General features: G+C 36.4%; 1 protein-coding gene across 3 annotated transcripts in view; it reads left to right on the forward strand.

Annotated features, from left to right (window-relative positions):
- Nucleotides 1-15680, forward strand: part of LOC149943490 (transient-receptor-potential-like protein) — a 132775-nt gene that overhangs the window by 34518 nt on the left and 82577 nt on the right. For all 3 annotated transcript variants that reach the window (XM_090174886.1, XM_090174887.1, XM_090174888.1), the window contains exon 2: nucleotides 7096-7242. The gene's annotated coding sequence lies outside the window, so the exon portion shown is untranslated. The remainder of the gene's footprint in view (nucleotides 1-7095; nucleotides 7243-15680) is intronic.

Here is a 15680-nt window from a genome sequence, read left to right on the forward strand (position 1 = left end):
TAAAAGTATCTAAGTTACGCTGGGGTAATAAAGATATAAAAGAAGCATAAATTAGGCTCGGATTAAACAGACGATTCATCAAGTGTGGCGTCTTAATAGACTTTCTCTATTCTCTTTTTTTCACTTCCGTTGGAGAAAATAGGCTAAAAAAAGACTAATAGTCTACTTTATCGTAATAATTCTTAAATCTTTTTCTTGGGCCTCCAAAGTATAAGCAGCAAACCCATTGGCATATATGTACTGTCACGGTCACACCGTAAGAAAAGGATCCCAGTGAAAAACGAAAGCAACCAAGGTAATGGGTCTATGATTCCCATACAGTCATCTTTTTTAGATGATATGGATTTAAAAATAAGGAAACTCAACGGAGCAAAGAGCGTTTCATGTTCCGGATATTTCAGTGAACTTCCGTTTAATATAAAGAAATGGCAAAGAAAGGGCAACTGGAATGGAGTCATCAAGATGTCATTTTTTCTTGTTCTTCTTCTCGCTTCGTCTTAAAGTTCTATTGTTCTCCGGTGGGTTTTTGTGACTCCTTTGAACGGAGCTTAGAAAATAATATTATCGTGTGGAAATCAATCTTTTAAACTATAAGAAGAATCTCGATAGTTTTTTTTGACATAATTTGCTATTTGTTTTTATAATGCTATTCGTTTTACAAAGTATTTTTTATACTTAGGAACAATAACTATGTTGATTCAATTTTGAGCCTTTTTCCAATCCCCTTCATGCTAGAAGAGTAAGCTACTTACGTACAAACAGCTGTTGGGAATAAATGCATGAGAAACCACTTTAGTATTGTTTTAAAATATTTACGGCGTACACATCAGATCCGCTGTACCTAGTTTTTCACTCCTTTTTCTACTTGTGTAAATAAATAAAACACTTTCGTTTATGCTGAAATGGTTAGTCATTATTGTGTCAACTTATAACTAAATTATAACCGGTTATGTATTCGTATTCCTTTGGTAAACCTAGCACTGCAAACCCTGCTAAAGCCATTTCATCAAATGAGAATCCTGCGTTTTTAACTTTGTGGTATAAGGCATTTCTCCTAGCCAAGTAATCTCCGACGCTTTCATTGTCTTTCTTTGCCGTGTTGACGAAATATTTCAAAAGTAACAATCAATGCCATGTGTCAAATCTCGTATGTATTTGTTTCAGCGTCGACCATACTTCTGCAGCTCTTTCACAGTCTGCTATGTCGTCCAACCCTTGATCATTTACAATCATGTAGATGATAGATTTAGCTTTATGGTCCAAGGCTGTTTGTGTTTCAGTCATATCTTCTCCGTATCCTGGCTCTAATGCTAACCAACAACCTTTAACTCCGAGAAGTCCTTGGGCCCTCATCGACCAATGTCTCTAATTTTTGTCATGGAGCTTCTCTACCTTATATTCATCTCCCATGTTAGTTTTAGTGTAGGTTAAAAAAAATCCAAATTATCTTTGCATATATTCTTCCGTACTCGTTAAAATTTCGCGCTTTAAATGTTTTTCCTTCGAAATTTATTCTTCGTGAGTTCCATTTCACACTTAGACTCAAGGTCGTATTCGGACTCTCTTCTATTATTCTACTGTGTAATAATGAATTGTCTCTTCTTACTTGACGATCGGGCCTTGGCTTACGTCATCTTGAGTTGTACTTGAGAACTTAATAAATGCTCTTAAAATTGTTAGTCATACGTTATTTATCAACTAGTTACTTTCTCAACGCCTAGTAGATACGTGCTGGAATTTAAGAAAACAGGGAAACCGATCGAGGTTTACACAGATGCCGATTGGGGCTCAGATATTAATGACCGAAAGTCATTCAGCGGCTATACCATTACATAATTGGAGGGAACCATCGTGAGCTGGGCTAGCAGGAAACAACGAGGCGTTCCTTTAAGCACAGTTGAATCAGAATTTATCGCACTGAGTCAAGTTGCTAAGAAATGCACTTGGATAAAGAACTTATTGGAAGAAATTCAACAAAATGAATTTTTTGGAAATACAATTCCAATAAAAATTGATAATCAAGGAACTATCAAATTAGCGGAAAATCCTAAGACCTCGGACAGGTCGAAACATATTGCTTTAAGAATGTTCCACGTCAGAGACATGGACTAAATCGAATACAACAAAATAAAATTGTACTACGTAACAGGGGCGTAGGAACGTTCTAGAAGTTGGAGGGGGCAAAGATAAACGAAAAGGGGTCTGGAGAATGGTTTTTAATTTTTAATGGAGTGTAGCTTCTCCGAATGCATGTGTACTTGTTACTACTATGTAAATTGGCGGGAAAAGACTGAAATTTAAACACAGTTGAGGTTCTATAAACTGTATATGCTTTTAAAATGATAATTTGAGCCTTTTGAAGATTTCAACTGACCAAAGGTTGGAGGGGGCAATAACATTAGTTGCCCCTCCCAGCAAAATTATAGGGAGGGGCATTGCCCCCCCTGCCCCTTCCGGTTCCTACGCCCCTGCTACGTAACATCAGAATGGAACTTGACTGATCAATTAACAAAGATAGTTCAATCTCAGAAAATGCATATTCACCTGGCGAAATTAGGGATCAAAGATCCAGGATGGGTGTTGGGAATAAATGCATGAAAAACCACTTTAGTATTGTTTTAAAATATTTACAGCGTACACATCAGATCCGCTATACCTAGTTTTTCACTAGACTTATGTAAATAAATAAAACACTTTCGTTTATGCTGAAATGGTTAATCATTATTGTGTAAACTTATAACTAAATTATAACAACAACAAATACTTTGAATGACCTTGAGGATGGATAACGGTTTTTAACTCGGTTTTTAATACGTAGTGCGTCTGCGTGGTTTTTCTCCAAACAATATTATTAAGTTTTAGTTTTGATTTGGAGTGTCACTTTGATGTCTCTTCACGAGTTAAGTTGTCGGCCGGCAATAGGACTAAGGAGTATAAACTTCCTAAGACGGTACATTAATAATTTAAAAAAATGTATGTATAATTAGCGTAATAGCCTATAGTATTCTAGTCTTTTATATCCCACTAGTCACTATAAGGTTACTAAAGTTGTGGAAACTGTGGTTCATTTAAATTAAAGGAATATTTTTCAGCATTGAAAGTTAGTTTATATTATATTATTTTAAATTTAATTTCATAATTACTTGAATAAAACCAACTCCTAATCAAGTACTCGATAACACGACTCGATAAAATATTACTCGAGGTTTTTTCTGAATTACTTGACTCGAATAAGAGAAAATATCCCCATAATCAAGTACTCGATTACTCGACCCGAAGTCAATATTACCCAACTCGAATACTCGACGAAAACAAAATTCGTACTCGATACCCGACTCGATTGCATAAAACCACTACTCGCACAGCCCTACTACTGACGCTTTTAAACCCACGCAGGCAGTGGCGTAGTCAGGAATTCGTCAAGAGGGATGCCAACTAAATAAAAGTTCCAAGTGGGTTTTGACTCTTTTGACTAGGGGCTGAAAATTTAGTACAGTCAAATTTACGCATAAGGTGTGGTTTGGAATGCACAAGCCCTCCCCCCCCCCCCTTGTCTACGAACCTAAACGCAGGGGACGTATTTCCTCCCCCTCAATTGACATCGGTAAATTCGACCATGATGTCAACGGATATGTATTGAAAGTCTTGAGCTGACCATATATTCCACCGTGGTTTACGTGTTTTCCAACAGATGGTAAAATAAATTCCTTTGAAAAAAAGGGGAAGATTTCTTGACGGCATGGCTGCCATCATCATCGCTTCGCGACTTCAATAGTCACTGAGGTCAATTCCAGCGTTTTCCATTATTCATTCAATTAATAATTTTGCATTTTAATTGAACGTGCTCAAAGTTAGGGCTAAATTTCTAGTTAAACGAGCATTTACTCAAGCCTTTATTTCCGACATATAACGGTCAGTGTACTTAGATGGCGCCACGAAGGACCGTGATTTACGTCTACCATAGATATGGTTTTCTCAGCAACAGGCAAAGAAACGATCGCTGCGCATGCTCAAACATCAGACAATCCTGTGTTCCCTCCCTCGATAGCGTCCAGATTTGAAGGAGCAGCAACGGTTAAAAATTTTACCCCCATCTTATTTTAACATCTATTCCAAAGATGGAGATTTGAAGGTCGAGATCTCAATGTTCATAGTAGTTATTTTTATTATAAGTTGTTAGAATGTTTCCGAGATAAAGGTTTGAAGGCAGTGGCGGATACAGAAAAAAACTCCAGGGGGGGGGGGGGGTACCCGCGCCTCCATATGCATCCGCCACTGTTTGAAGGTCAATATTTAAGTAGGCAATTTAAATATTTTTTAAATAATTGTGCTCTTCTATAGATATCTAGTTAAAAATTTTAGGCATGTTTGGGCAATTATTTGAATTTTTATAGTTTTATTTAATATTTGATATATTTTAGCAACAGAAAGAATTAACCGCGTAAAAAATTGTAAAATGTAATTTTGTAATTACATACAAGCTAATTTTTTTGCTTTTTCTTTGGCCTCAAAAAGAAACGAATTACTTTTTTGATTAAATCGCTGGAAGGAGATAATAGGGAGATGGGAGCGCAACCTCTTTCCATAAAATAGCTCCTCTCGCTAACCCATCCAAGTGGAAGACATTCTTCCCTATTTAGCTTTTGTTTTAAGGAGTATTTCCGAAACCCTCCGTTGTCCTTCTGTCTTTGGAAGCGTATAAAACTATTCGTGATCAAGCTACGTTAAGGGGTACATATTTTACTAAATTCCAATTTGAATAATTTCGAGAAAACCTATTTGGTCGAAGCTACTTGTTGATTCGGAGCACGTCTTATCCTCTCCGCAGTCCCAAGACTCGCAACGTCGCTTCGAGCGCTTTCAGCTTCGCAATAGCAGAAGTATTGCCCGTGAAAAGCATTTTTCCGCGTCTTATCTGGACTGGAAAACCTTGTAGTTTCCCTTCTTTTCCCTCGGACATAGAAAAAATGAACCTACCAAAAAGGATGCTGGATAAAAGCTTTTAAGGGTACATCCCCAATCTCACTCGACACTTCAATCCAAACGAAACGACTGGGTACATTCCGTGTACTTCATAGCTGATGGTGACTGTAAATCGAATCTCGTGTTTAGGGCGCTTAGAAGCATTTGGAGCGCGACGGGGGTTTTGAGGAGTCGAAGGGCATTGGCGACCCGGTGGCCCGTGAGTCTTGCCAGAAATCCGAAATATAAAAAGGTCCTTCTCGAAGATGGTTTCGGCTACTGCTCGTTCTCCGGAAATTTGGGTTAAATTGCCGGGTTTACTGGGCCCCTGTCCGTACAAGAACTTTCTTTTTTTTTACCTTGAGCGAAATTTATCGCTACCATATCAGACTCGAGCTGCAGTTCTGCACTGTCCGTGAATAGAAAGCTTATACATACTCTCGTTCCTAATCAAAGATATAAGAAAAAAGATCGGTCATACCAAAAGTATATAATATGTCTTACTACATCCATCCAGTATATAATGTACCAAAGTATCCATCCAGTCTATAATTTACCTTGGCAGGCTAGTTACAGTTTTCAATAAAAGAGAATATGCCAAAGTATACAAGGTATCACTGCTGAATATTTAGAAATATAAAATGTAAATATGACTACATTTGGTTACGGATATTTCGTATGATGTCCAAACCCGCAGTCGGTGATCTTTAGAATTGTACAGTCAAATTTCGTCATACACGTACAATCGTGACTTTGACATTGACGAATTGATTTTATCGCGGATTAAACGATTTGGCGTAAGAAGCGCTTAACTTGGGCAGAATATTTTGAAAGCTTTTCCTAAAATTGACAGTTTCATTTTAAAATATGTAACTCCCAATAAGATTCGCGTCGGCCTACATACGAAACGCGTCAAAGGCAATAACTGCTTGACTACTGAACTGCCTGCGAAAAAAGGAAATCCGAAGCGATTTGGGGTCGGTCAGTGTAACAAGAAAAGGGAAGACGCGATAGGAAATCGATTGGTTGTCATTTCCTTCACTCGCTAACGGAATTTAAGGACAGAATTATTGTCTTTGGTTTTAAAAAGTACAAAGACCGTTCCTGATGGCTCTATTTCCTCAATGTATATGAAGTCGACGGCTGCGAGAGACACTAAGAGGAATTTGGATAAAATCCTTTTAGATGGACTTGTATATAAAGTCTCTAGGGTTTATTAAGGGCCAATGCCGCCAGGGACCGTCCTTTGTTTGTTTGTTTATTTGCGTTAGCCTTTTTGATTGGTTATTGAAAAGATGTATAGGACATATCAAATTAATTTTGTTTTGAAACCATTTAAAGTCCTGTTTTTAATTGAATTTCGTTACACTATATGTTACTTTTAATAGCCTTAGTGACTTCGTTGATTATTCAAAATAGTATAAGTAACATAAGTACGTCAGTAGGACATTTGTGACACAGTTTAATGTCACATGTCACACAACCCAGTGCCAATATACTTCACTACATTTTGGCGTCAGTGTAAAAAATCCAATTTCTATTTATTAATAGGTCACCTTCTTGTTTTAATGAACCTATTACATTAGCCTCATAACAAAACATTTTATAGTCGCAAATAATATCGTATTTTCTAGACTATACTAAAAACACTCTGCCTTGTGACGTAAGAACCACATTTTGTATTTCCAATTTTTATTAATTTAATTTTATAGAAACATTTATTTACTCCTGTGACATACTTGTGAGAATAGATATTACTTATGATCATAGATTGTATATGGATTAAATTTCCACACCCTTGATGCGAAATTGTATCCCAATAATTACTTGAAATTTCCAAAAATGCAATAACCAAATTTTGTTATTTGATTGAGTATACAGTTCTTCATCTATAAACGCTAGATAAAACAAATCCCGTTTTGAAAACGAATCAATCTCGAATAAAGATTGTCTTTCTCTCGAAAGATGATACATTTCGATGGCGAAGTGAAGTGTATGTTCCAACAATCTAACACACTCTTAATAAGCAGTCCGATATCTCCTTAAAATAGAAAGAGGCCAAAGTGGGAGTAAATCCATTTCTGGGAAAACCAATCATCTTTTTTACTTATCGAGACACCTTATCTGTTTCAGAGGGAAAGGATAAATATGAAACGTCTCGCCTCCGAACAAAACCGATTTCAGCGCCACCTCAGCGCAGCGGCGGAAAGCGGCAGCCCAGTTTCTTATCGACGATAAATATGGCCTGTGACACAAAGCATCGTTTAGGAATCTTTCAAGGTAAGAAATGGCCGCCAGCCCACGGATAACTTGTTTCCGGTTCGTTCCATTTCCTCCTACGGGTGGGCGAAGTGGGCGGCGAGGGAGAGAGAGGGGGCGAGTTTCAAAGGGTAACGGTTACCGTGGCAACGCCTCGACCTGTTAATAAGCCTTTCCACCAGTTGGTGCTGTTGGAGAAGATGCCGCCGAGCGGGGAAGTATAACCTTAAGGCTGATTTTTGCTTGACGTCTGAGTCGACCTTTTTCGGAAGCGCCTAAAAATCGGGGCTCACCGTAGAAGCGTTAACTGACAGCGCGGTGGAAAGTGGAGAGACGGTGAAGTTTAAGCCTCCGACGGGCTTCGTAAGTCGAGCATTTGAAGGGAAAAATTAAGAGACACTTTGCTCTTATCATTTTTGTTGCTGGTTGAGTCGCTGGCATTGACACGGAAGTTTTAAGATAAGGTTGTTGGACGGACCGGTAGTAGCTTACGAAGTTTGAACTAACTTTTTTGGCGTATTTATTGAATGGAGCGTATACGTTTCGTCTATAATTAGATTCTGTCTAGAGGTTTTTAAATACTTCTTGAAGCGAGTGTTCGTGACACCACTCCTAAGGCTCTTACAAAAGAGTAATTTGCTATAGCGTTTAACAACAAAATATTGTATCTCAAAAGTTTATAATATGCTCTTTAAGAGATAAGTATTAACCTCCGTATAATTAGTTTTTTCAAAAGACGTTTTGGAAGAAAAATACCTTATATAGCGAATTTCTAAAACTAATACATCGGGAATAAAGATTCGAAAATAAGTACGCATCCATACGCAGGCTTCATTTTACATTTCACTTCTTTAAAAATAAAAATAAAATAATCGGCTAGGCTAATACCACGGTTTATAGAATCATGGACACTGTAGATACAGTGTCCATGATAGAATCTACACAGGTTGGGGCGCTTGGGATTTGGGAGGGTCCACTTACTCGCTACTCCCGCGTTTAGAAGTTCGAAATAAGGCTAAGGCGCCGAAAGCGTCATCTGGCGAAAACTAGTGATTTAATTTTACTGAATGCTTCGGGACTCCAACCTTGGATGAAATATATTTTTATTATTTAATCCTAAAACACCTTATAATTTTCAAAATTGTATTATGGAATGTGTTTTAAGCTTCCTGTTCAAAAATATTATAATATTATTAGGCCTGGAAGGTTTTCTGAATTCCATATTTAACTAAGGTTAATATATTGTTTATATTAATTCTTTATTTTTCATATTATTTAATCCTAAAACACATTATAATTTTCAAAATTGTATTTTGGAATGTGTTTTAAGCTTCCTGTTATAAATATGATATTATTATTAGCCCTTGGCGTAGATAGACACGTGGATTTTTTACCTCTCCGAGGGGACAAAGTCCCCTAGGAGGGGTTATACAACGACCGTGTCTGTCTGTGGGTGGGTCTGTGGGTGGGTCTGTCTGTCAGGACTGCGAACGCGTTCGCATTTTCGGTGCAAAGTGTAATCACTGCGTACGCAGTTTCTCAAAGGGTTGGCAAAACCACCGTGTGACGGTGAGCGTTAACGGATGCATTTGCGGTTTGGTTTGGATGGTGTTTTTTCGCTCACCGTCGTGACGGTTTGGTGTATTACGGTTTTTGTAATGTTTATGCGTAGGTTGTGAGTGTTGAATTTGTTGTGTTTGTGTTCTGATGGATGTGCATGTTGAGTCTGTTGTGTTTATATGGGCGTTTTCTCTCCAACTTCTTCTTAATCACTTTGGGACGGACCGAGTGCTGAGTGTAATGCTACCTCTCAACGTCCAATGGCAGGGTTTCCACCAGTTGTACACGGTATTCGTCTTAGTATCAATTTGCGATCGCATCGGGCGGGATTTGAACCCGAGACCTCCTGATTGACAGGCGGACGTTCTACCACAGAACCACCGACACTTGTTACGCCTTATTGAAAATTAGACCTTCAGCTTTATCGGAAGCGTATTTAATAGAGTACGAAATTTTGGTTTAATTGAAATAGAATTGAAATTGAAATTATTGCATCGAAGAAATTCTAATTTAGCGTTTCTCTATTGATTAAAAACAAATGCGCCACCCAAGTTTCGAACCCAGACCATTCGGCTTGGCAGTCGAGCGCTCTACCACAGAACCACCGATAGCTGCTTAGATTCACTGAAATTAAGACAGGCATCGTAAGCATAATAGGTAATAAAGTCTTTTTTTATTAATGAATTTATGAAGGCCTAATCTGGTATTTTTTAAAGGTTAAATCTTGTTTTAGCGCAGTCAGCCGAGATTAGAGGGTTAAAGGGTAGACCCTGTGGGTGGTCCACTTTCTTAACGACCTATATATAGTTCTGTTAATTCAAAGGAGATAATTTAACGTTAATTGCTTTAAGAGGTGGCGGTTAGTCAAGTGGCTCTCTGTGCTTTGTTGATGGTAAGGTTTTTGCTTCTTGTAAATACATTTGGTGTGGATATTTGGATATCTACGATTTCTAACGCAGTCAATGATTTCTTGGGTGTGCGAGTCATTATATGATATTGGAAATTGGACGGCATTGGTCTTTTTCATGTGGTATGCGTCACAACGTCAACAGGAAGTGAACGAGTCGTCCACTACCAGATATCTACGGTATCTTCATCAAGGGCGAGTGTTGAAATAAAATGAGCGTTAAAGATGCGGCAAGTATTTCGTAAGCGAGTAATTCCAAAAAGCCTCTGTAGATATTTCTTTCATTAAAATTTGCTTCGTATTATATTTAACTGATAAACTTGTTCTGTAAAAGGGTTTAATTCAATTGTGCATTGTTATAGTACGTCTAACTTACTGTTGTAACTACTTAACTTATGATATTCTGAATAAATTAAAATTGGTCGTTTCGTCTCAATTATTTTAATTATAATTAAAATTTTATACCGGGCGGGATAGAAATGGGTTAATATTTTTAACAAATAACTCTAAATTGCGGAGATATATCTTTAAGGGTTATCTCAAGAAATTAATACCACTAGGGACAATTCTACCGAGGAGAGGTATATTTTGGCTTGCCAACTTGTTTCTCTATAATCTTGATTTTAAATTAAAATTTTAAAATATATATAAATTAAATAAAAAAACAGGTGAATCTTTTGTGGTATTTATATTTCAAATTAATTTTTAACAAATTGTATATAAAGTACATTAGTACTCTTTTTAACATACATATGGCGCATAGATAGCTAAGGGCCTGTTGCAAAAGCCCTAGCCAAAGTGCTAGCCCATTGAATTTAACATGTGCGATTCTAGCAAAGCAGACTTTTGCAACAGGCCCTTAGTCTGGAACAGGGTTGGCAGGCAGTAGAAAATAAGGGGACCTAATCGCTAGCATGTACGAAGGTACAGGGAGCTCCAACCTGTGTAGATTCTATAAACCGTGGCCCAAATCATCTACCGATTTTTAATGCCTTTAAGGACTTGTAATACCAAAAAGCTAAGCTTCTGGTTGAAAATCCTTATGAAACGTCACCAAACCGACCTTTCAGCGTCTAGCACCTCTGGAAACCTAACTTAACCAGCCGTGTTGCTGGGTACACATTCAATGAACACTCCTAATGTAATCCACGTCGGCCTGCTTAGATAGATACTTCGCTCGTAAGAGATATATCATTAACTTCTGATATCGTGGGGTTTTTTAGTCTCTGAAGATTATTGAGGGTTATTACCAATATCCTTCCGTAAGCGAGTGTAGAGAGATATGGCGAAAGGTCGGGAACGGAATCTTAACTGAATGAGTAAATAAAAGCTTGCATTTGATATTTGCCATCCCACACACGTATCCCTTAGTTGGCGTTCTGAGTTATTAGCCCAGGACAGATACGGTTTGACCCGGAACATTTTCCCATAAAGATGAAAATTGGTACATAGGTAGTTTTTGACCCAAAAAAAAATATACTAAAAGTCCCCACCTCTAGAGCGTGAGCTTCCGACGCCATCTTGGAAAATGGCCGCCAAGCACGCCTGACGTCATAAATTTAATGAAAGTGTCCAAAAATGTTAAAAATTGGTACATTATACATTTAGGGCTTTCTGAATTGTATTGTAATTTTGTTTTTGGTGTACAACCGTTATTTTTGCCGCCATCTTGGAAAATGGCAGCCAAAAAGGTTTTCCACGTAACTTTCCACTATATGTTTCAATATGATTGAAAATTATTATGTAGTTCGTTTGCGGCTGTGTGAACATAATTACAAAATCTTATGGATCTGCGACCATTATTTCGTCCACCATCTTGGAAAATGGCGGACTGCAATGCTTAATTTGGCCTTCAAAATTGTATGATATAGTCCGATTGTTTTCAAATTTGGTATATTTTCTGTTTAGGACGCTGAGAACACTATTACAAAATCTTAAAGATATCTGACGGTTACTTCGTCCGCCATCTTGGAAAATGGCTGTCTGGTAAATACTCACTTTGTTGATAGCATTCTTATAACTATTTCGAATCACTTTAGGGTTAGTTTGTTAGCTTTTAAAATCTGGAAAATGAAAACCAATGATACATATATAACACATTTATTTGTAGAAAACATTTTATTAGGAAATGCCCAAAACTGTTTAATTAACTATATAATAAGCACATGATGTTTTCTTTGGTTCGTATTCGCCATTTGGCGATGTATCGTTTTTCATCATTTTGGATTAGAACTGTCGATGGGCTTTCCTTTATCTCTACAGGCCGCGTGTGTTCATTTAATAGAGAACGGTCTATATCCCCGGGTCCTAGCGGTAAAGGGCCCATGAGGTACTGATTGGGGACCCTAGGTCAAGGAGGGAGAGAAAGTCAACAACATTTGGAAAACGTTAGTGGAGCCCAGGGTCTAAAACATTTGTCAAAAACACTTAGCACGGCTCTGGCGGTAGTATAAAGAGGTTCATGGGGCTCCTTATAAGAGTACACCGATATTAATAGAGGAACACGGTACACGACGTTACAGGGATCAGCTAGGTTACTGATATGAGTACGAGTTCTAAAGCAGTCTAAAAGGTTTCATAGAGGAGTCTATAGGAGTACTTCGAAATTTTAGAGTATAGGCGTTATACAATCTAATAAATCGGTTCTAAAGGATAAACTGTGTTTCTTATAGTGGTACACAGTTATTTTTGGAGATACAAAACCTTTAATATATCAGTTATTAAATTTATGGCTTTACGAATTATACGATCAATGCAACTATGTGGAACCCGGTCGAAAGGTCGGGCTCCCCAGCTACTTCCTAATATTTACAAATCGCAAATTATAAATCTTGTCGTCTTCTTCAATCAAATATATCTAAGGGTTACTTCAGCTCATACCACACATTGCAGAACAAATGAGACCAGATCTTTTGCAATCGCAGTTTTTAAGGAAAGTCGTTCTACAGTTACACGAAATGAGTGTGAATATGTGTGTGTACGTGTTTTAAAGGCAAACGCTCTATCGTAAAGTGGTAATTTCAAAGTAATCAGAAAACGGTTACTTCCACCAGAATGGTTAGTTAGCAAAATATTAATCATGTAACGACTATACTAGATTTTAAATTTTAATATCTACATAAATAAACCGGTGTATTTTAATTTCAAAATGTCTTGCTAGGCCTATAGAGAGATGGGCAACGACATTTATTATTATTTGGGATTAGGACTGTACGAGCTGCAGTAATTGATAAATATTTAATTGAGTATTTTAAGAATATTTAAATAGTTTTGGGAATTTCCTAATTAAATGTGTTATATTATTATTATTTAATGTGTTATATTATTTATATATACATATACATTTGTATCACTGGTTTTCATTTTCCGTATTTTAAAAGGTAACAATCTAACCCTAAAGCGATTCGAAATAGTTGTAAAAATGCTATCAACAAAGTGAGTATTTACCAGACGGCCATTTTCCAAGATGGCGGACGAAGTAACCGTCAGATACCTTTAAGATTTTGTAATAGTGTTCTCAGCGTCCTAAACAGAAAATATACCAAATTTGAAAACAATCGGACTATATCATACAATTTTGAAGGCCAAATTCAGCATTGCAGTCCACCATTTTCCAAGATTGTGGACGAAATAATGGACGCAGATCCACAAGATTTTGTAATTATGTTCACACAGCCGCAAACGAACTATATACCAATTTTCAATCATATTGAAACATATAGTGGAAAGTTACGTGGAAAACCGTTTTGGCTGCCATTTTCCAAGATGGCGGCAAAAATAACGGTTTTAAACCAAAAACAAAATTACAATACAATTCAGAAAGCCCTAAATGTATAATGTACCAATTTTTTACATTTTTGGACACTTTCATTAAATTTATGACGTCAGGCGTGCTTGGCGGCCATTTTCCAAGATGGCGTCGGAAGCTCACGCTCTAGAGGTGGGGACTTTTAGTATATTTTTTTTTGGGTCAAAAACTACCTATGTACCAATTTTCATCTTTATGGGAAAATGTTCCGGGTCAAGCCCTTTTTTAGTCTATCTGTCCTGGGCTATATTAGTAAACCGGTCGACCTCTTTGACGACAGACATTTTTCTATACTTTATTGAGCTATTTTGGTTTTCTTTAGAGTATCTATTTATCACGACAAAAGGCGCATAAAAAAATATTTTTTTTACGAATGATTTAATAATTTTATTCACGATATAATAATTTTAATCACGATTTAATAATTTTAATCACGATTTAATAATTTTATTCATGATTTAATAATTTTATTCGTGATTTAATAATTTTCTCACGATTTAATAATTTTAATCATGATTTAATAATTTTATTCATGATTTAATAATTTTATTCATGATTTAATAATTTTAATCATGATTTAATAATTTTAATCACGATTTAATAATTTTATTCATGATTTAATAATTTTATTCATGATTTAATAATTTTATTCATGATTTAATAATTTTATTCATGATTTAATAATTTTTTTCATGATTTAATAATTTTATTCATGATTTAATAATTTTATTCATGATTTAATAATTTTATTCATGATTTAATAATTTTATTCATGATTTAATAATTTTCTCACGATTTAATAATTTTAATCATGATTTAATAATTTTAATCACGATTTAATAATTTTAATCACGATTTAATAATTTTATTCATGGTTTAATAATTTTAATCATGATTTAATAATTTTATTCATGATTTAATAATTTTATTCGTGATTTAATAATTTTAAACTGATAAAAATTTGTCAATTTAAAAACTGTCCTAAATGGTGTTACTCCTGTGGAAGATGAATGTGTAAATTGAACCAGCCAGATATAATACAATTCTTTATTCATGGTTAATTCCTATATCTGATGGCGGTTTCGTGAGATTTCACAAAAAGTTACAAGTTTGAGAAATGGCTCCCAAATTATAATTTTTATTGTATTAAATTTGGGGGTATATCAAGTGTTTTAAATTTTATTATACGTATCTAGGTTTCAATGGCGAACCAAAGGAGCCGTAGCTATAGTTTTCGGCCACGAATGCCAGAAGTAAATGATCCGCAGTTAGCGAAATAGCGCTCAGAATCGGAGGGCGTAAAAACTTGTTGAGGTTAACGGTAATAGTTAGTGTAGGGAGCTGTTGGCTCGCGTGGCATGAAGGGCTTGCCACCACCCTCCTACGCATTGTAACCCGGCCACCTGAAATAAAGGCTTTAAAAGTCGCTCGTTGACTTAGGCCTAGGGTGGTGCCAAGGGTATTAGCCTAGCTGATTAGATTATGAAAATGATGAGAAAATCGATTCAAATGAAAGCTAATTTCCATCCCCGTCTTTTGAAGCGATAAATTTCACTTGGGAATTGTGGGTATAGCTATTTCTATGTATCAAAAATAGGAGCGCGCGAAATTTCAAATTCGAGGTCAAAATGGAACTTCATAAGGAAAACGCCTGCAACACGAGGAGTATAGCAGTCTGATAACTTCGGTTCATTTACTCTTGCGAATACTTAATAATAATATATGGAAAGTCCACCTTTCAGAAATACCTATATCATTTAGCCAATAGGCTTATCTATAAAGTACCATTGACCTTCTCTTGTTTAGATGTATCGGGCGCGTCACTTACATTGTTAGTGACGTAGAAGTGACGTTTCACTATGATAGCCAATAGACGCTAGCATAAACTCTATTTATGTCTTATTCAACTTGTTAAAAAGTCTTGATATTTTAGCGTAAACGGGCTCGAGCGATTTCACGCGTGCTCCCTGAAATAAAAAAATGCGCGAGCCTTTTACGCTAAAATATTAAAGAGCGCGTGGAACTTTTTAACAAGCTGAGCAAGACATGAATTAAAATTCGACGAGTCGCCCTTTTTATAAAGATCTAACCTTCAAAACCGAACTGAACTCCTACGTATCTCGTGACGAAAGCGATACATTAAAACAAGTTCGGCAAGCGCAATGACTTTATAGAAAGGCTTAT

The sequence above is a fragment of the Leiobunum rupestre genome, chromosome 5 (assembly GCF_980474605.1).
Source record: "Leiobunum rupestre chromosome 5, qqLeiRupe1.1.hap1, whole genome shotgun sequence".
Classification (NCBI taxonomy): domain Eukaryota; kingdom Metazoa; phylum Arthropoda; class Arachnida; order Opiliones; family Sclerosomatidae; genus Leiobunum; species Leiobunum rupestre.